The following is a 22,801-nucleotide window of genomic DNA, read 5'->3' as shown; positions in this document are numbered from 1 at the left end:
AAGTTTCAACCTCTGAGACTAAAAGAGATCATGTTCATATATTGTTTTTGCTGTGATGTGCAATAACATACCTTCACAATAATGTAACTTCAATAAAAGGAAATAATTATAATCAATTATTTACCACACCAAAGTATTAGCTGTAATAAATCTGCGTTAATATTTTTACAGTTTAAAAGACTGTAAGAAGGCAGCCATATTTTCACTCACGTTTTGTTAAAGGACAGTGTGGATTTCATAACATCCTACGAGCAGTGTACAGCGCCAGTTCCAGGTTTACATATGATGGCCGCAATTGAAACTATTTTTTTCCCAGGATAAATCGGTTCCACATCAACGTATTAGCTAATGTATCAAGCTTCGTAATATATGTAACATGGTTACACTGGACCTCCGTGAGTAGCTGCACTGTTATTATAACCACCTGGTACTTGCTCAACGTAGAGATTAAATAAAATGGGGGATAAGCTGCAACCCTCTCTCACTCCCTTCTCAGTTACTGCTTCCTTGTTATGTCCTTCATCTGTTATAACTGCAGTCTGGTTTCTGTCAAAGTCGCAAAAAATCTTTCGCGCCCCGTATTTTATCACTGCTAGCTTCAGAATTTCAAAGAATGTATTACTCTCAACAGTGTCAAAAGCTGTTTCTAAATCTCAAAATGCTTCAAACGTACGTGTGCCTTTCTACGGTGTATCTCCTGAGATAAATCGTTGGTTCACTTATCTTTCCCAAGGTCAAATTCTATCAATCTTTTCATTATTCTGTAAGTAATTTGCAGCAGTATTTACACCAATGACTTATTAGACTGATTATTCTGGAATATCCATATCTGTTGGCAACTGCCTTCTATGGAACTCAATTCTTTACATTCTTCTTGAAGCATGAGAGTATTTCGACTGACTCATACATCTTGCATTTCAGGTGGAATAGTTTTATCATGGTATGTTCTCTCAAGTATATCATATAGCTGCAGAATCTGCTGAAAGAACTGATGAAAACACAACTTTCAGTTTTGTATTTTACTGAATAATTTACGACTGTACACAACACTGAATAAGAGCATATGTCACGTTCGCTTCCATTTCCACAGTGTCAATAATGTTCTCAAGCAGTACGTATCAATACTGTCCCCCATCCCCGGCGGTTGCCATGTCAACCAATACTAGCACCCTCGCAGCCCTGCATTGAAATTACTACAAGACAAGTGATAACGGCAATGATCCTCTACAGTGGCCTTTTGGCTTGGCTTCGGATAATGCGATCGCGGTACTGGCTGGCCCGTTAACTAACGAGTTCCACGGAACAGAGCCTCTCCCTACGTGACTATCTCGCTACACCGAACCCTGCAGCTCTCCGGTATGGCACACAAAGACAGCCGTGTAAACTCCTGCCCTCGTGCGGACATGCAGCGAACTACTACGCGCATTAATGAGTAGAACTGCCACGCGGGGGATTATGGAGCTACCGCAAACGGCCAACTTCAGTTGCGTAACAGTTCGGTCGTCCTCTCCGAGGTCATTGCGTGGGAGGGCACACGCTGAGCAACAGACCGGAGGCTTTCGCCATTACTCGAGGCAGCCCCACAATGGACACACGCGAGTTAGCAGCCTTGGCGAATTCGTTTCCGGAATTTGGAGAAATTCACCGAAATGGACAACAAGATACAGTCTTTTATATAAAAGTATAATACAGTGTGTGACATTCCAGTCTTCTCTTCGAACTTCACACATACGCACTTGCAATAATCTGTGTCTGCCTCGTTGTATCCTTTTGCGAGCTTCCGCTATGGACGGTCATATAACTGCTCCACGAAATGACCCATACGTTGTATTTAACTGCATTTATTTGAACTCTATCTGCCCAACTATTTAGTCAATTACAATTTTACGTATTATGTTTACAGTTGTATATTCATTTGTTATATTGGCGATCATGTTTACGTGTAGTAAGTTTTATGGGGTTCATAATACCAAATAAATAGCTAATAGGACATAAGATTAACACTGTGGGCAAACAAGCAGTTGCTAAAATGTACGCAAACTGCTTCTTCTTCTGGTATTAGTTACTGGTGTGCACATTTGGAGTCAATCACTAAATGCATTTGCTGTAGTCCGGTGTCCTCACATCTTAGATTTTAAAGATGAATGTCTGTCACACGAAGGTAAAGGGGTTGAACAAAAATATGAATACACCAAAATCACAACACATTACCATCCGTAATACGGTGTAGGAAAACTGATGGCACAGAAAACAACTTCCAGTCGTCTCGGAATCGATATGACAGTTCCTGTATGATTTTCAAGGGTATCTTACACAATTATTCTTGCAAATCACTGGCAAGTTCGGGTAATGATGATGGAGGTGGATACGATCACACATCCATCTTCCCAAAGTAGAGTATAAAAGCATAATAATAAAGAGTTTTGGTGACTGTGGGGGTCAAGGGAGATGCGACAATTTGTCCTCATGCTCTTTTTCCAGCCCTGGGCGATACGAGCTGTATGCACAGGGGTCTTGTCGTACTTGGACGTGGCATTACCATTGGGGAAAAAATACCATACCATGGGATTCACCTTATCAGTCAAAATGGCCACATAATTCTTAGCAGTAATGCGACTTTGCAGAGAGTGGAATACCACAATACGACAGCCCAAATCTTCACCGAACACCTGACGTGTTTCACTGTTGGGACGTAAACTCGGTCAGAGTTTGGAAACAGTGTGAAACAAGACTTATCCGGCCAAATTACTTCTCCCATTGCTCCATAGTCAACGTTTTATGGCTTCGGCATCACATTTTCCTGTTACGGGCAGTGGTTTTGGAATTCCAGTTCGCCCTGAAAGTCCCTGTTCATAAGCTTCCTTGGCGTTGATTTGGTGCTGACAGGGTTCGCGAGTGTGACATTTAGTTCTGTACTGACTTTTACAGCAGTCGCTCCCTTATTTTTCGTCACAATCCTCTTCAGTGACCGTCTACCACGATCACACAATATACACTTTTCGTCCGCCTTGTGACCTAGCGGATCATGTTCTTTTTTTTTCGTTTTCCCTGAATGCGGTATAAATCTTCGCTCCAGTGCCTCTTGAAACACCATTTACTTCAGCGAGCTTGGTTACGGTAGCACCCACAATCCGAGCGCCAACGATTTGCCCACGTTTGAATTCACTTACGCTACTGGCCATTAAAATTGCTACACCACGAAGATGACGTGCTACAGACGCGAAATTTAACCGACAGGAAGAAGATGCTGTGATATGCAAATAATTAGCTTTTCAGAGCATTCACACAAGGTTGGCGCCGGTGGCGACACCTACAACGTGCTGACATGAGGAAAGTTTCCAACCGATTTCTCATACACAAACAGCAGTTGACCGGCATTGCCTGGTGAAACGTTGTTGTGATGCCTCGTGTAAGGAGGAGAAATGCCTACCATCACGTTTCCGACTTTGATAAAGGTCGGATTGTAGCCTATCGCCATTGCGGTTTATCGTATCGAGACATTGCTGCTCGCGTTGGTCGAGATCCAATGACTGTTAGCAGAATATGGAATCGGTGGGTTCAGGAGGGTAATACGGAACGTCGTGCTGGACCCCAACGGCCTCGTATCACTAGCACTCGAGATGACAGGCATCTTATCCGTATGGCTGTAACGGATCGTGCAGCCACGTCTTGGTCCCTGAGTCAACAGATGGGGACGTTTGCAAGACAATAACCATCTGCACGAACAGTTCGACGACGTTTGCAGCAGCATGGACTATCAGCTCGGAGACCATGTCTGCGGTTACCCTTGACGTTGCATCACAGACAGGAGCGCCTGCGATGGTATACTCAATGACGAACCTGGGTGCACGAATGTCAATACGTCATTTTTTCGGTTTGAATCCAGGTTCTGTTTACAGCATCATAATGGTCGCATCCGTGTTTGGCGACATCGTGGTGAACGCTCATTGGAAGCGTGTATTCGTCATCGCCATACTGGCGTACCACCCGGCGTGATAGTATGGGGTGCCATTGGTTACACGTCTCGGTCACCTCTTGTTCGCATTGACGGCACTCAGTGGACGTTACATTTCAGATGTGTTACGACCCGTGGCTCTACCCTTCATTCGATCCTTGTGAAACCCTACATTTCAGCAGGATAATGCACGACCGCATGTTGCAGGTCCTGCACGGGCCTTTCTGGATACAGAAAATGTTCGACTGCTGCCCTGGCCAGCACATTCTCCAGATCTTTCACCAATTGAAAACGTCTGGTCAATGGTGGCTGAGCAACTGGCTCGTCACAATATGCTACTCTTGATGAACTGTGGTATCGTGTTGAAGCTGGGCAGCTGTACCTGTACACGCCATCCAAGCTCTGTTTGACTCAATGCCCAGGCGTATCAAGGCCGTTATTACGGCCAGAGGTGGTTGTTCTGGGTACTGATTTCTCAGGATCTATGCACCCAAATTGCGTGAAAATGTAATCACATGTCAGTTCTAGTATAATATATTTGTTCAATGAATACCCGTTTATCATCTGCATTTCTTCTTGGTGTAGCAGTTTTAATGGCCAGTAGTGTAGCTCCGACATAATACACTCACAACTAAACACAACATTGTTCTGACTATTACTGACACTTGCAACGTATTTAGAACATTGCACAGGTGCCATTCGTGGTCAAACACAAGAGCGCAACCTGCAGGGTCGTGTAGCATCGCGTTTATGTTCAAGTGTGTAATTCTAGTGGTGGTTCAATATTTTTGCCAAACCCTTATGTCTTGTCATGTGGGCATAAGATTCTGGCTGTCGGACAAGGCTGGTGGCACATGTGAGTAGGGGAGTTCCCAGTTAACGATTGCCTTTATGAATTTTCCCTGCTGACTTGTGTAAGGGGAACAGCGGAGTAGTAGGTGATTTAGATCTGCCGCTTCTGAAGTGTGATCTTCGCAGTATGTAGAAGTAGAGATGTGCAGGATAACAACTGGGTCCACTTCGCGTTCTTATTATTGAGCTTTTATGTCTTGGTGTACTTTTTAACTATGAATGCCATGTTTTTTTTTCTTTTTAGAAATAAATATTGGACTCCTTACAAAGTGTTGTCCTCACGTTACCTGAGAGGTTTCCCAGAATCTGTACAATTCATCCAGTGCCCCTTTGGTTACAGTGACTACGAAATCTGTATGAGGTAGACGTAAAAAACAAAATATTGCTTCCGCGGTAGAACTCTTTTTTTAACTGATCATCCATTTCGTTCTCCGTGATTCCGGAATGTCATTGGAGCCACAAACATTGCACGCTTTGGGATTTTTCGGATACACTGATAGATTAGTTCCTGTACAGCGAAGAAATAATTTTTCACGTTCTAGGACTGATGTACAAGTTTTTCGAGAGCACTCCTGTGAGCTGTTCCAACATTCCTCTTATTGTCTTACTTTTGCCAAAAAAAATTTATGCTTATAGATACAGTATGTTACTTTTATATTTAATACTGAAACACTAATTGTTACATGAATCTTAATCTCAGCTTTTTGCTTCTATTTTAATAAATATAGTTGATCATTGTGACTTTGACAGAGCATGTTCAATACGTTATTGATTCTAATTCTTTTCATTTTTTATTCTCATTAATTCATTAAATTATACACAAGTAGTAGAAGCTTATACAATTCATTAATAAACCTTAAGTAATGTTTTATTGCTTTTAACCTTCCATTACAACTAGGCCGTATGTGTTCCAAGATAGGTCGTCAGAGGACATGTGGTAATTTGCTGCAAGTTACAGCTATGTATCAGTGTCCAAATGGTAAAGAGAACTCTGCTAATGCTTTGCAGAATTCTTATAATTAGAACAATCGGCTTTATGTTTCGCTGTCTTCAAGTTTCATTGTTAGCCCTCTTCTCCGCTCCATATTGCGGCATTGAATTATTTGACGCCTGCAGGTATAAAATACAAAGAACAGATTCACAAGACGAGCTGCTGTTGCATCTAGCAGGACATATCGTGCGAATGAATTGCACCCATGTATTGGTGTTTGCCACGCCACAAACGGTGCCCATATTGACCACCTGTGACGTGAGTTCAAAACTTGGAGAGATACTCCATCCACTAATGTTTCTCTATTTTCTGTACGTCTTTTAGTTTTTGCGCAGAGCTAATTACAGATGATCCCCTATGTGCCATCTCTTCCGCGTTGGAAAAGGAAACAGCTGGAAATACATTTTCCATTTTGTTCATTTTGACTGCGACATTAATTAAAATAAACATATATTAACGTCTTTCATTCTGAAAAAAATGGCAATGAACGGGCTAACTCGAAAATTTCTGTAAAATGCTATTTTTTAGTACTAGTTACCATAGAAGTTTCCCTGGTAGGACCCGCAGCAGTCTCTGCCTACGAATTTATAGATCCCAAATATGGCCCTGCATAGAGTCGATAGCTTTATTTTTAGCATCTGCCATCAGCTATTCGTACAGCCACTCGATCCAGTCATTTATGTGACCACCGCCTATGTTCGACTTCAACATGCAATACACAACCGGCCAGGTGACCGTGCGGTTCTAGGCGCTACAGTCTGGAACCGCGCGACCGCTACGGTCGCAGGTTCGAATCCTTCCTCGGGCATGGATGTGTGTGATGTCCTTAGGTTAGTTAGGTTGAAGTAGTTCTAAGTTCTATGGGGCTCATGACCTCAGAAGTTAAGTCCCATAGTGCTCAGAGCCATTTGAACCATTTTGCAATACACACTCACGGCCGCAGGGGCAGCACTAGCATTGGTGGACATATAAAGCGTGTGAGGGGACGCGGACGACAGTGCAGTCGTTGTCGCAATGCGAAAATGGAGCGCTGTATCTGACGTCCGGTGTTGTAACTGCGACCGGAACGGTCGCGGGGTTGACGTGACGGAAAGCGCGGCGGGACCCGCGGCCCGCGAACGACAACACAAACGGAAGAGCACGGACACGACCAACGAAGGACGAAACAAACAACAACAAAGACGAAACAACAGAGTCAGAAGAAAACCTAACTAGACAACCACGTCCAATCGTAAACTGAACACGAAAGTAAATACGCTGTCTAAGGCGAGGCGATATGTCCAGAGACGTACGCAAGATTAGATTGACTGGCTGAGCGAGAGGCAGGCGCTTAAATCCATGATCGAGGGCGCCGCTATTGGCCGCTGGGACCACGTGTTCCACTGTGGCGCCCTCACACTAAAAGCGGGCCAGGAGGCGCGCGCCGCCACAACTTATGGCGCGATGGTGCAGAAACCTCTAGGTGTCTTCGACGTCCATATCGTCTGACGCGGATTCAGATTCCGCGGCGCGCGGTACCAAATCCGGCAACGGCCTTGCCGCAGTGGATACACCGGTTCCCGCCAGATCACCGAAGTTAAGCGCTGTCGGGCGTGGCCGGCACTTGGATGGGTGAGCATCCGGGCGGCCATGCGCTGTTGCCATTTTCGGGGTGCACACAGCCTCGTGATGCCAATTGAGGAGCTACTCGACTGAACAATAGCGGCTTCGGTCAAAGAAAACCATCATAACGACCGGGAGAGCGGTGTCCTGACCACATGTCCCTCCCATCCGCGTCCTCAGCTGAGGATGACACGGCGGTTGGATGGTCCCGATGGGCCACTTCTGGCCTGAAGACGGAGTACTTATCTGACGTCCAACTGGGCATGATAGTAGGCTTTTGGGCCAAAGCTGGAAGCATTTCCGAAACGGCTAAGTCTGTAAACTGTTTGCGTGCCGCCGTGGTTAAAATACGAGGTGCATTCAAGTTCTAAGGCCTCCGATTTTTTTTCTCCAGACTGGAAAGAGATAGAAACATGCGCATTGTTTTAAACTGAGGCTGCGTTCATTGTCAATATGTCCCAGAGATGGCAGCACCGTACGGCAGATGGAATTTTACCGCCAGCGGCGAGAATGAGAACTGTTTTAAATACTTAAAATGGCGACGTTTTCCTTACTTGAACAGCGTGCAATCATTCGTTTTCTGAATTTGCGTGGTGTGAAACCAATTGAAATTCATCGACAGTTGAAGGAGACATGTGGTGATGGAGTTATGGATGTGTCGAAAGTGCGTTCGTGGGTGCGACAGTTTAATGAAGGCAGAACATCGTGTGACAACAAACTGAAACAACCTCGGGCTCGCACAAGCCGGTCTGACGACATCATCGAGAAAGTGGAGAGAATTGTTTTGGGGGATCGCCGAATGACTGTTGAACAGGTCGCCTCCAGAGTTGGCATTTCTGTGGGTTCTGTGCACACAATACTGCATGACGACCTGAAAATGCGAAAAGTGTCATCCAGGTGGGTGCCACGAATGCTGACGGACGACCACATGGCTGCCCGTGTGGCATGTTGCCAAGCAATGTTGACGCGCAACGACAGCAGGAATGGGACTTTCTTTTCGTTGGTTTTGACAATGGATGAGACGTGGATGCCATTTTTCAATCCAGAAACAAAGCGCCAGTCAGCTCAATGGAAGCACACAGATTCACTGCCACCAAAAAAATTTCGGGTAACTGCCAGTGCTGAAAAAATGATGGTGTCCATGTTCTGGGACAGCGAGGGCGTAATCCTTACCCATTGCGCTCCAAAGGGCACTACAGTAACAGGTGCATCCTACGAAAATGTTTTGAAGAACAAATTCCTTCCTGCACTGCAGCAAAAACGTCCGGGAAGGGCTGCGCGTGTGCTGTTTCACCAAGACAACGCACCCGCACATCAAGCTAACGTTACGCAACAGTTTCTTCGTGATAACAACTTTGAAGTGATTCCTCATGCTCCCTACTCACCTGACCAGGCTCCTAGTGACTTTCGGCTTTTTCCAACAATGAAAGACATTCTCCGTGGCCGCACATTCATCAGCCGTGCTGCTATTGCCTCAGCGATTTTCCAGTGGTCAAAACAGACTCCTAAAGAAGCCTTCGCCGCTGCCATGGAATCATGGCGTCAGCGTTGTGAAAAATGTGTACGTCTGCAGGGCGATTACGTCGAGAAGTACGCCAGTTTCATCGATTTCGGGTGAGTAGTTAATTAGAAAGAAAATCGGAGGCCTTAGAACTTGAATGCACCTCGTATACTGCGCATAGCAAAGTGGGGACATCAAAAACCGGCGCGGAGGGAACTATGGTGCACAACAGGCCACAGATGACAAGGGTGACCGACGGCTGCGGACGTCTGTACAGGCTAACAGATGTGCAACTGTTGAGCAACCCTACCGCCCTGATGAACCAAGGAGCGACCAACAGTGTCTCCTGAACGACCGTTCAATGTAAATGGCTGTGTATGGGCCTCTGCAGCTGGTGCCTGGTTTTTGCACCCGTGCTGACTGCTGTTCATCGACGACGAAGGCTGCAATTTGTACGTCAGAAGCGCAACTGGACGTCCACAGAGCGGCAACAGGTGGCCTTTTCAGATGAATCGCGTTTTATGCTCCATCGACGTAGAACTTCTAAAAGCAAGTCCTCTGCAACCATCGCCGGAAGGGTCCAGGTCGGAGGAGAGAGCGTTGTGGTATGGGGAACGATTTCGTAACAATCTCGTCGCTCTGGAGGGCACAGCGGATCAACACAAGTATGCATCTATCTTTGAGGGATCATGTCCACCCCTATCTGCAGTTTGTTTTTTTCTCAGCACAATGGCGTCTACCAGCAGGGCGTTGCGGTGTACGAGCGTAGTTTGAAGAGCAACAGGATGAGTTTACCGTACTTCCCTGGCTAACAAACGCCCGGGAATTAAACCCAGTCGAGAATCTATGGGACGTCCTCGATCGGGCTGTTTACGCCACAGATCCTCGGCCAAGAAACCTAGCATCAATGGCCAAGGCACTGGAGTCGGTATGGTTCCACATCCCTGCCGATATCTTCCAGTAGCTCCCTGACTCTCTTCCTGCACATCTCGCAGCGATCCGCGCTGCAAAAGGTCGTTATATACGAGGGTTGGAACTTAAATAGTGGCAACTATTTATTCACAACCGATAAAAAAGAGTTACATGGTTCAAATGGCTCTAAGCACTATGGGACTTAAAATCTGAGGTCATCAGTCCCCTAGACTTAGAACTACTTAAACCTAACTAACCTAAGGACATCACACACATTCATGCCCGAGGCAGGATTCGATCCTGCAACCGTAGCAGCAACGCGGTTCCAGACTGAAGCGCCTAGAACCGCTCAGCCACAACGACCGGCGTAGTTACATGTTCGCACCTGTTACTGTCCTTCAAAGTGGTCACCAGCGTTGTGTAGACCCCGTTGCCAGCGATGTAGAAGGCGTAGTATACCGTTAGCAGAGCCTGTTCTGTTGATGCGAATGGAGCGGTCCACTGCCTGTCGAATCTCTGGAGCAGTTCTGAAGCGAATGTCACGAAGTGATTCCTTCATCTTCGGAATCAGATAAAAGTCAAAAGGACTTAAGTCCGGGGAGTATGGTGGATAGTGCAGAACTTCCCAGTCCCATCGACCGAACAGAGCAGCTACAGCTTGCGCTGTATGCGCCCGCGCAATGTCGTGCAAAATGATGGGTGGGTTGCGCAGAAAGTGTCGCCGCTTTTTTCGCAAAGCCAGTCGCAGGTGATGCTCCAAAAACGAACAGTAATACTGTGCACTGACGGTCTGCCGTGAAGGAACGTAATGCTTTAGGATAACACCATCACAGTGGTACACGAGACTCGCCATAACTTTAGACCGCTCTGTTCGCACCATCAACAGAACAGGCTCTGCTAACGGTATATTACGCCTTCCACATCGCTGGCAACGGGTTCTACACAACGCTGGAAACTACTTTGAAGGACAGTAACAGGTGCAAACATGTAACTCTTTTGTATCGGTTGTGAATAAATAGTTGCAACTATTTAAGTTCCAACGCTCGTACTTTTCATTAATATATCAAGAAAAAAAGTTACGTAATTTTTCTCTGTTTGTTTGCAGGTACATGTCTACAGTCCTGGTACACACTGAAATCTCCACGCCACAGTAGCACAGCACGTCGCTAGAGGAACCAAATGAAAATGGCGCGACCCATTAACAAAATGGAGTACGTACGATGAGTGGTGTTAAAGTTTTAATTATCCCCTCGAGATGGTAATTAAGAGTCGGTGATTACTCATCTCATGTTGTCGCGTCACTTCAAATCCGTCTGGGCGCACACCGTATTTACCCGATGTGATTGTTTCCAGTGACTGATCACCAACCGTGTAATTCAAGAGCAATGTATCTCTCTCCCTATTTACGGGCTATACGCTACATCCGTTAATGCTGAGTGTCAGCTGCCATTTCCAGCACGAGAAGTCGATCCTCCGCAGACCTCCCTACATTTCATGGCGTTGTGACCTTTTTATATGCAACATAAATTCACGAGCAACTCACAGAGATTCTGACGTTAGTGCGCAGAAAAACAACTAGGTGATAATGTCACAGCAGAGTACCTGGCGATGAAATGACGAAAATCCTCTAAATAACAGTACGTCGGTGGTGGTGGTGGTGGTTAGTGTTTAACGTCCCGTCGACAACGAGGTCATTAGAGACGGAGCGCAAGCTCGGGTTAGGGAAGGATTGGGAAGGAAATCAGCCGTGCCCTTTCAAAGGAACCATCTCGGCATTCGCCTGAAACGATTTAGGGAAATCACGGAAAACCTAAATCAGGATGGCCGGAGACGGTATTTAACCGTCGTCCTCCCGAATGCGAGTCCAGTGTGCTAACCACTGCGCCACCTCGCTCGGTCAGTACGTCGGAAACGCGTCATTGTGGAGGTACGGCCAATCAGTGTTGAGCGTGCAGAAGTGAGTACATTTACATTAACTTGTCGCAGCTAACACCTGCTGTGTTAAAGAGCGCAGTTACTAATTAAATTTGCTGCAAAGAGTGGTTTCTGCTGAACAGTCAAAGCTAGATAGCTTTTGAATTCCTGTCCATGCTGGTTATGTTAGACACGAATTTTCTTCCGTCTCTAATGACCTCGATGTCGACGGGACGTTAAACCTAATCTTCCTTTTTTTGCAAATTTTCCGCTGTGTTTACTGGACAAAGCTTGGCTATTAAGCCAACTACGCTAAAAGTACCGTAAAGCCATTAATCTGTGAATGTAATAAGCTGCACTGCAGTAAAATAGTCGTCATGTGATACTGTAAGGTGTAGTATCATTAATAATGAAATCGGAGGGTTACTTGTTTTAAAATGTTGTTATTCTTTCCTGCCACCAAGTACAGTTGGTTAATAGGTGTAAATTAAGACAATGCTGCAATAGAAAACGGAACTTAAATTTTACATGACTCTGGTTAAACGTTTGAGCGGAGCGAAAACCGGACTCCCTAGATATTACATAATGTATTATTGTCAGATAATTTTTATAGCCAAATGAAGAGTGGGAAATGGACAAATGGAATATCAAATTCGCTAACGTGAGATCTTGTTTTGGAAAATAAAGGTTGTAAGTAATCATGTTAAGTAAGAAAAACTTAATTAGGGATTTGCTACTAGTTATGTAAATGCAGTGTCAAAAAAGTCATCTCCTGTTCGTAAAAAGTTACATTTGTTTATTAATTGTAGATTTCTTTCTTTCACAAAACTTTTTCCAACACGTAGAGGGGTGGGTGCAGCAACCAGTAGCATACGACGAAGGAAGAAACAGTTTTCGTTGCAGCGTTGTAATTATTATTTATTTACCAATGACGCGGTTCGCCTGATTCAGGCATTTTTAGATTGGCTGATATTAGATGATGTTGGGCACATGGGATATCGAGCTTACAAAACGTGTTAGCAGATAATTGCCCTCGTCAAATATTTCCGACCTATGGTTATGTGGAAAATTTCGCTCTGCTCCGACTTTACTGATAGGTTGTTTTCTCCACTCTGCATACAGCGTGCGTAGCCCACGAGATTTGCGGCAGATGACTGTGTATGACTGTGGCACACGTCATGTTGTTATTTGTTCAATTGTATTAACACCTTTATCAAATGACATATTGAAGCTAGAACAATTTCTTTTAGTGGAACAGTATACTTTTCTTACGGCATTCGATGGCTCTTGAAACGATGTTCATTTTACGTTGGAACATTTAGGTGGGTTACCATAAGAACCGTTACTTTTCCCCCCGGAGTTACGAACATAGTTTCTACATCTACATCTACATTTATACTCCGCAAGCCACCCAACGGTGTGTGCTGGAGGGCACTTTACGTGCCACTGTCATTACCTCCCTTTCCTGTTCCAGTCGTGTATGGTTCGCGGGAAGAACGATTGCCGGAAAGCCTCCGTGCGCGCTCGAATCCCTCTAATTTTACATTCGTGATCTCCTCGGGAGGTATAAGTGGGGGGAAGCAATATATTCGATACCTCATCCAGAAACGCACCGTCTCGAAACCTGGACAGCAAGCTACACCGCGATGCAGAGCGCCTCTCTTGCAGAGTCTGTCACTTGAGTTTGCTAAACATCTCCGTAACGATATCACTCTTACCAAATACCCCTGTGACGAAACGCGCCGCTCTTCTTTGGATCTTCTCTATCTCCTCTGTCAACACGACCTGATACGGATCCCACACTGATGAGCAATACTCAAGCATAGGTCGAGCGAGTGTTTTGTAAGCCACTTCCTTTGTTGATGGACTACATTTTCTAAGAACTCTCCCAATGAATCTCAACCTGGCACCCGCCTTACCAACAATTAATTTTATATGATCATTCCACTTCAAATCGTTCCGTACGCATACTCCCAGATATTTTACAGAAGTAGCTGCTACCAGTGTTTGTTCCGCTATCATATAATCATACAATAAAGGATCCTTCTTTCTATGTATTCGCAATACATTACATTTGTCTATGTTAAGGGTCAGTTGCCACTCCCTGCACCAAGTGCCTATCCGCTGTAGATCTTCCTGCATTTCGCTGCAATTTTCTAATGCTGCAACTTCTCTGTATACTACAGCATCATCCGCGAAAAGCCGCATGGAACTTCCGACACTATCTACTATGTCATTTATATATATTGTGAAAAGCAATGGTCCCATAACACTCCCCTGTGGCACACCAGAAGTTACTTTAACGTCTGTAGACGTCTCTCCATTGAGAACAACATGCTGTGTTCTGTTTGCTAAAAACTCTTCAATCCAGCCACACAACTGGTCAGATATTCCGTAGGCTCTTACTTTGTTTATCAGGCGACAGTGCGGAACTGCATCGAACACTTTCCGGAAGTCAAGGAAAATGGCATCTACCTGGGAGCCTGTATCTAATATTTTCTGGGTCTCATGAACAAATAAAGCGAGTTGGGTTTCACACGATCGCTGTTTCCGGAATCCATGTTGATTCCTATAGAGTAGATTCTGGGTTTCCAGAAATGACATGATACGCGAGCAAAATACATGTTCTAAAATTCTACAACAGATCGATGTCAGAGATATAGGCCTATAGTTTTGAGCATCTGCTCGACGACCCTTCTTGAAAACTGGGACTACCTGTGCTATTTTCTAATCACTTGGAACCTTCCGTTCCTCTAGAGACTTGCGGACCACGGCTGTTGGAAGGGGAGCACGTTCTTTCGCGTACTCTGTGTAGAATCGAATTGGTATCCCGTCAGGTCCAGTGGACTTTCCTCTGTTGAGTGATTTCAGTTGCTTTTCTATTCCTTGGACACTTATTTCGATGTCAGCCATTTTTTCGTTCGTGCGATTTAGTTGTTTCCCAGAAAGCTGCAGCAACTAGTTGTAATTTTTTAAGAAGACTATTATTTTTCTGTCAGGTTGCTGCTCCATTTAAATCAATCGTGTACAAATCAACTGTAGTCAATTTCCTATCAATTTCAGTGAAACAGCTAGGAACATTCAAAGTGTTAGGGGTTAATGCAACATGCTGTACGTAATTGGCTGTATGCAGCTGCATGAAATGTATACGCAGTTGCGAATACGAATGACCATCAGCTGTATAAGGGAATGACGATGAAAATTTATGCCAGACCGGGACCCGAACCCAGATTTCCCGCTTTACGCGAGCGGTCGCCTTAACCGCTTTTTTTTGTTGTTGTTTTTTTTCATTTATTCGTTACTGTTCGTTGTGTTTGATAGGGTCGGACGTCACATGACACACGTTCAAGTTCATCGTTGATTCTTTCACTCAAACTCTTTTTTAATTTTATCACAGAGGGCAGCCAGCCTTTTGACCGCACACGATGAGCTACCGTGCCAGCAGCTTTGGCTCTCCAGACACGCCTCACGGCCAGAGGCAAACTTTCAAATGTCGTCGTTCCTGCGTCACAGCCTGTACTCGTACACACATTATGTAATTCCCGTACAGGGGAGGACATTTTAATTGAAAGTCACTGCCTGATACAGGCGGGTAAATACCATATTGCGGTGCCTATGCTGTTAAAAAGAACGATGCATTTCTCTTTCGAAGTATGACTGAAAGAACATTGCATCGCTCTTCTCAACAGCACAGGCACTGCAATATCGTATTGTATTCAGATGGGAGTTCTAGTGGCGTAATGTTCGTTTCAGCGAGATGTCCAAAAGAGTACCCATTTTACTGATTGCAGAACTCAGTGTGCTTTCTAAACGACCTACGGGCGAGATATAAAGTTGCTGGTGTCACGAAGCAACAAACCAAGAGGAAACACGGTTTATCTTCGCAGCCTCGGCGTATCTTTATGCTGCATATGACGACGCAGCCTGGTGTAAGAGCCTCTCTTGCCGGTGTTTACATCGCCGCAGTTGTTCCGGCCGCCTTGCCTCTTAGATACTTTTGTGAAAAATTTCAACGCCAACATTAACAAGCGTAGTAAAACTGAATTGCGTTTTGCAAGAAATGCTGAATACCGTTGAAAAAGAGCACTATTCCATTTACTCGTAAATAAACGTATTTTCCTCAAAATCTCGGTTGATACAAGAGTTAGGGAGGCAAGCACCAAACTAATACAAAGTACTCTTGCAGTAACTCTTATTTCTTTAGTCTGGACTACTTTAATAAACTAATTCCGTAGTAATATACTCTTTTAATAACAGTTGGAAAGCTCATAATATCGAGTCAGCGTAATTTATGCTATAAAGGGTTATCAAAATTTAAAGAAGCTAAGTGCTCTTGTATTAATAATAAGATCGGCCTATTATGAAAAATAAACACGTTATTAGTTTGTGAATCTACCGTTCAGTCCTTAACCCCGCCATTTGTAGCTACCACCGTCTATTATTGATGAGTGACACGTGTTAACTTAAGAGGCATCTTACGCATCATATACAATTTTTTTTTTATCCGCTTGAGATACGGGCTAACAGCAACGTGGGGGTAGCCAAGGACAATTTAGGGTGAAAAAAAAAGTTCGAAACACATACCAGAAAGTGGAAAAGAGGAGTCTGCTGAAATAATGAAAAAGTATGTACCTACTATTGAATCTTTAAAAAAAAAAAAAAAAAAAAAAAAACCACACAATGTCTACATGCTAAAACGGAAGCATGATGCTTGGGAAAAAAATGCACGGTTAATAAATGCAAAAGCTCTTACACAGAGATCGCAACAGCAGAATTAAGTAATTTGGAAAGACGTGAAAGCGAAAGCAAGGGAAATAAAAGCCAAATTTAGTTGAGGACAATTCCAAACTGGCAGTGAAGTCGCTGAGACGAAGATAGGCGAATAAGCCAAATGTTTTTTGGTATGGTCCCACAAAATTTTAAGGAGGAAACTGGAGTTAACGGGAACGACACAATAGAAGATAATGTGGTCCTTTCAAGCAACATCGATGCTGAAGGTTTATTACTTTTGAATTCATTATGGGAGTGACAGTGATCAATCTGTTACAAATATTTACTATTAAAATCAGTCTTGATAACGATTTATTTGTTAAGGTGACCGGTTTCGACTAGTGCTGTGGTCATCTTCAGACCATTGAGTAGGAACCTCTTTCTGCTGGAGAATCACTACTGTAGTGATTCTCCAGCAGAAAGAGGTTCCTACTCAATGGTCCGAAGATGACCACAGCAGTGGTCGAAACCGGTCACCTTAATAAATAAATAGTGATCAAGACTGATTTTAATAGTAAATAGATGCTGAAGGTGAGTATCCTATAGTCGTGATCCGCGGATTACGTTCTCTGGTGGGAGCTTTATCAGCAGACGCGCCCTTGAAAAGAGTCAGAGAACACAAAGCTCTAGAGAAGAACAGGGAGTTGTTCGAAAAAGCAGGCGAGTTTCATTCGATAAAAATGCATTTAGTGACAGAGGAATATAACTGAAAACTGTTATTAATTGAGAGACAAAGAGAAATCATGGAAGAAGAGCGTAACCTCAAAATAGGGGTTATGAATAAGTTCAAGAGCGAAATGGAGCAAACTTCAAGTTCCGGTTCTTCCGGCTGTGTGTTCGAGAAATTTAGGTTTTTGTATAGAAATAGGAATATGTTTTATAGCATAACACATATTTTATTTGCTTGATATTCTTTCCAGTGGTGAGGCCTACTATGTTTTTGCTTTCCACAAGATATAATATTTGTGTTCATTATTTCAGCAGCAGTACATTTAATTTTTCTAATTACCACATTCTAAAATTTATTTTTATTAGCAAAATTATAAAACTAGACATCTTATTTTTCTTAGAAATAATGAAAACATTGTTATTTTATAACTTTATGTACTGAAGTAAGAAATAAAATGAAAATGTTGATTCCCTAATTGCAAAACAAAAAGTAAGAGAGAGAGAGAGAGAGAAAAAGTAAAAAGAGAGAGAAACCAAATTATAAAATTATACATAAATAAAATGGGTCACATTTCACAGCAGTGGCAACGATCCAGTGACACATATTCATTTATGGAGGAAAAGTCATTACATTAACACGTCATTTTACTAGAAAATTAAATTTTAATTAAAATAAACAAATATGATAGACCTTCTGACAGCTTGGCCTGCAACATCGTTTCTGGCTAGGTGTCCTCAATGGTCTAGTGGTAAGGGGTCTGGAACGTTCCAGCGCCCATCCCCGGCCGGCGCTGGAATTTTCAGGCTTCCGAACCCTAGCCTCCACCTCTGCCCTGGCATGTGGCACATGCCGGGAACCCCCGTGGGGTCCGAGTTCAGATCCCACGTGGAGCTCGCTCCTACACTACAGACTACACCTGATTAGCCGGCACGGTAACTCAGCGTGTTCGGTCAGAGGGTTATCTGCCTTCTGTAATAAAAAAACTGAGGTAATGGATCAACAACGAACGGAATCGGGTGTCTTGCGACGTCCGCCACAAGCAGATGCAACGAACGAAAATGAACAAAATCAGGGAAAAAAATACATACTGGTCGATGTGATTCACCTCCATAGCATCAGGGTGAAACATATCCTAAACTTCTTTTTCGAAGATGTGCAAAACTGCAGCAGCCACCGTGACAGTCCCACACTTGTTTTGTTTATATCGTATTGTTTTAGTGAGAACTTGGAAACATTTCTTCCATACATCGAATGTACGCTCAATTACACATCTGGTAGCAATATGAGCTCTATTGTAGCGCTTTTCGGCTCCTGTGTGGGGCCGAAATACAGGAGCTATAAAATGGCTGACGAAAGCATATCCACTACCTCCAACAAGTAACTCATCATACTATCCATTTCCAAATTCTGCAGCAACTCTACTATACTCCTAAATGTGTGCATCACGTGTGGAAACCGGCCGATGGCGTACCACGTTCGAAAACCTTCATATTAACATCACAGATGGTTTGGGTACTGATAGAAAAGAAAATCTTGCGATTTCTGTTTTATTCTGCTTGTGCTCCAGGAGGACAAACTATCGGTATACGTACATAATCTGCGGCCCCTATGACATTCGGGAATCCACCATTTGTTCCTTGATATATTTCCTTGGTCCGCAGCTCGTGGTCTTGCGGTAGCGTTCTCGCTTCCCCGGAGGAAGGCAACGGAAAACCACCTCCGCTAGGACCTTGCCTAGGACGACGGTGCGGGTTTCCCGCGTCGTCCCCTACGCTCCTCGGAGTATGGGACCTTATCATCCTCATCATATTTTCTTGGTTCTGAGTCATGGACACATACAGTGGCTTTAAGGCACTTAAACTGTTTATCACACCGTAGTACGGTGGATGTTGATGAGATCCCCTATTACGATTTGACAAGTACCAGTGCGAAAGATTCTCAGTCATAAAGATGTTGCAGCCTAGGAGACAAAGCAAGGTTCCTGTCATAATCATGCTGCAGTAACGACTCCAGCATACCATGCAGTGACTCAAAAGATTCCTTATGAAACTCAAACAACTCTTTGATATCATTGTCGCTGTACATGAGCAATGGATCTGTTCCCTTCATTAAAACCCTCATTCTTGGGGTGTCTACCTCTTTCTCCATCTCCATATATTCTTCGTAGTCCAGGTAATCCATAGAATTCGATATTTAACACGCAGAAACCCAAGATCACATCTTACTCTCTAACTCCACTCATACTACTACTTACGAATAAATGTTTGGTTTATTTCCTCCTTACGTTACTAACGCAATAGCATAGTCTTTGCTGTAAGGATGGGCAATTTTTAAAATATCGATACATACTAAAAAAGATACCATTACTATCGAGACAAAAATATCGACCTGTTATGTATCGATATTTTCGGCCCATCCCTACGCGACAGAAGGGGGAGTGAAACACTTCTGATATGTGCTATGCTCATGAAATATTTCACTTACCATAAACATTTCAAACAACAGAATTCCATTTTCCGTTGAATTCCAGCGCAGTAACGCGTGTGAATTTTGTGCTGAGGCTACGTTACTTTTACAGTGTGTCTATCTTTTCTTGATCCAGACACTCACGGGATAAGTAGAGTGCGCAAACTGCCTCATACTTGGGAGCAGAGCGTGGTAATTTCCACAGTTCTCTTACAATGCTGTCAGTAAACGTGTTCGTTTGTACCTCGTACCTATCATTTGCAGTGGTAGAAATGACACATAGAAGTAACCAACTGTCATGGATATGCAGTGCAGACACATTCAAGCTCAAATCTAGTAGCTGGAATGGGCAAGAAATTTGCCGGTGAGAACTATAGTGCCTACGACTCAAGAAAATACAGACAATAAAATATATTACTTTCGACACTCAGTATTTAATAACAATTAATTGACATATCGATAATCTATAAGTTGGCTACATACGAGGGCTATTCGGAAAGTAAGGTCCGATAGGTCGGGAAATGGAAACCACGGTAAAAATCTAAAATGTTTTATTTGCAACAGTTAGATACACCTTGCAGCTACTTATCTCCATAGTCGCCGATCCGACTTAGACGTGTATCGTAGCGTTGTACCAACTTTCCAATACCCTCGCTATAGAAGGCAGCCGCCAGTGCTTTCCGCCACTTCTCTACGCTGGCCTACGGCTCGTTGTCTTGTGCCAAAATGTTGTCTTCATAGCCAGCGGTTCATGTGAGCAGAGATGAAACTCAGAGGAAGACAATTACGGGCTGTATTGTGGGTAGTCAAACATTTCCAATTGACAACGATGCAGGAGCATCTTCATTGCCCCTGCAGAATGCGGCGGAGAATGGTCTTGAAGAAGAAACAGCACGACAGTTATGTAATGTTAGCTGCATAGCTTCAGGCGAAATTTCTCACCAGGCCCTCGTACTTGGCGGCAGACACTATTTTCTAGACATCTTTACGCACTCACTGCGAGCTCAGAAATGGGAAGAGCGACGTGATGGTCACTGGGGTTATACTAGAGACACTACCCAACACATCTGTGCAAAGCTTTATCGGATTGTCATAGTCGTTTCCATTTCGCGACCGATCGGACCTTACTTTCCGAATAGCCCTCGTACATCGATATTATTATGGAAATGTCGATATTTTGATACATCGATACTTTCACTCATCCCTGCTTATATGTTGCTCTCCAGCAGTTAGGGTAAACGAAAAATTTACTCCTGTATTAATTTACTCCTTTAGTTCAGCACTCATTATTGGAAGTCGTCGAGTATAGGACGCAGACATAACGCTGACATATAGAAATTGGGTTCTGACTGGGGAGCTTGCTCAGATGGTCGAAGCGGAAGAGCGTCTCAACACTTGCAGACTGACACTTGAGACGCACTTTAGAGATGTGACTCGAATGAAATAACGTAGCGAATAACACAGAACACGCAAAACAAACTAAGAGCCAACAGTCAAAAAAAGAAGGAAGAAAAAGCTCCGCCACTGCCTGTCTCAAACCCGGGGTCTCATCTCGCAAGTGATGAGGAAGGAAGAAGGAGACGAGTAGCACCTCGTAAAAAGCCTGAGTCGATCTGGCTCCGTATTGTAGCACCCTGCCTAGGGTTACGGACGAAACCCGGTCAACGGTCTCGAAGGAGGAACAGAAATCCTAGCTTCCATAGTCAGAGGGAGCGGAAAAACCTAATGGAGAAAACCATCAAAAATAATCATTCGGGACTGACATTCCGATCTTATCCAGAAATCTATTTCCTACCATGTACAATGTACAATTTCAGTTGCAGAATGGAAAGTTCGCTAAAAGTAAGCGCTGCCGCAGGTGATTACTCGAAAGAGGATTCCACCATTGCTTTATGCAGTGCATCAGAACCTTGGGTTCTGGAGAGTCCCAACATCCGCAGTAAGGATGAGTCGAAGCATCCTTGGTATCCTTCAAAACTCAAGTTCAAAAGGAAATTCTTTGCAGGCACCTTGAATATAAACTCATTACAAAAATCCGTAATCGGAAAGAACTAGAAATTCTCTTACGTACGCCTGAAATACAAATTTTGGTACGACAAGAAGCAAGATTTATGGACGAAAACGTTACAGAAAATAAACATCAAATAATTTTCAAAGGTAAACCTTCAAAAAAATTATAAAAGATATGGCAGTACCTGGTACCGCCTTCTATATTCATAAAAATTCAAATCCAATTCAGAATACTCTCTCTTCTCAAAGTAAAATGCAAAAATTAACAGTATACCTTTGTTAATTTCCATGCCTCAATTAATGATGACAATAAGAAAAATCCGGGCAAAGTGGAAGGATTTTGGGAACTTTTGAAAGACGAAATATCAAAATTCCAAAATAAAGCGTTGTGATACTACTAGGGGATCCTAATGCACAAATAGGGAGGGAAAAAATTTTTCGAGAACAGTAGGAGAATATCCAGACCATGAAAGAACGAAAAAATGTACAAGACTAATTAATCTTTTTAAAACTTTTTAGTTGAAGTTAACGTCAACTTCCTTCAAAAAATTGCGAAGAAAATCAAACAGTGTGATAAACAGTTTAAGTGCCTTAAAGACAAATGTAATACTAGGGGACTCCCCATTAGATCACGTGGCTATTTCTCAAAGCAATATTCAAGAAATCATGAATGTAAAAGTAACATAAAACAGGAAATTTAACTCTGATCATTACCTGATTAAAATTAAAATGAAGCTATGGAATTGTTTTGGGAAAACAGAGCACTTTGATGAATTTAAAATGCAAAGGAAAGAAACAGCAAAAATAATAAAGAGTGCTAAACTCTTTGAAAAGTCACAGCTTCTGACCATACAAAACAGTTTTGTTAAAAATAACTCCCGGAGTTTCTATCAGATGTTTAAAAATTATCTAAAGAGCTACCAAGCTCCAGGTATTTGCTTCAGAGATGAAAATAGTAAAATAGGCCTAAACAATACCAGGACTGTGAACTTCTAAGAAATTACTTTGAACAACTCTTGAACTGTGAAGAACTGAACTGTAAGCTAGAATTTCCAGATCTTCATGAAAACATAGAAGCAGATCCACCGCCTACAGCTGAAGAAATTAAAAAAGCAATAAATACCCTGAAAAACAACAAACCCAGAGGAGAAGACTGTA

The 22,801-nt window shown here is 43.3% G+C and overlaps 1 pseudogene; it reads left to right on the top strand.

Moving 5' to 3' along the window:
• The first annotated feature begins 7,323 nt into the window (after nucleotides 1–7,323).
• LOC126471846 (5S ribosomal RNA) lies at nucleotides 7,324–7,441 on the top strand (annotated as a pseudogene).
• The last annotated feature ends 15,360 nt before the right edge of the window (nucleotides 7,442–22,801 follow it).

The sequence above is a fragment of the Schistocerca serialis genome, chromosome 3, assembly GCF_023864345.2.
Source record: "Schistocerca serialis cubense isolate TAMUIC-IGC-003099 chromosome 3, iqSchSeri2.2, whole genome shotgun sequence".
In the NCBI taxonomy this organism is placed as follows: Eukaryota; Metazoa; Arthropoda; class Insecta; order Orthoptera; family Acrididae; genus Schistocerca; species Schistocerca serialis.
The sequence above is the reverse complement of the archived record's forward strand: the minus strand, read 5'-3'. Positions and strand labels throughout refer to the sequence as shown.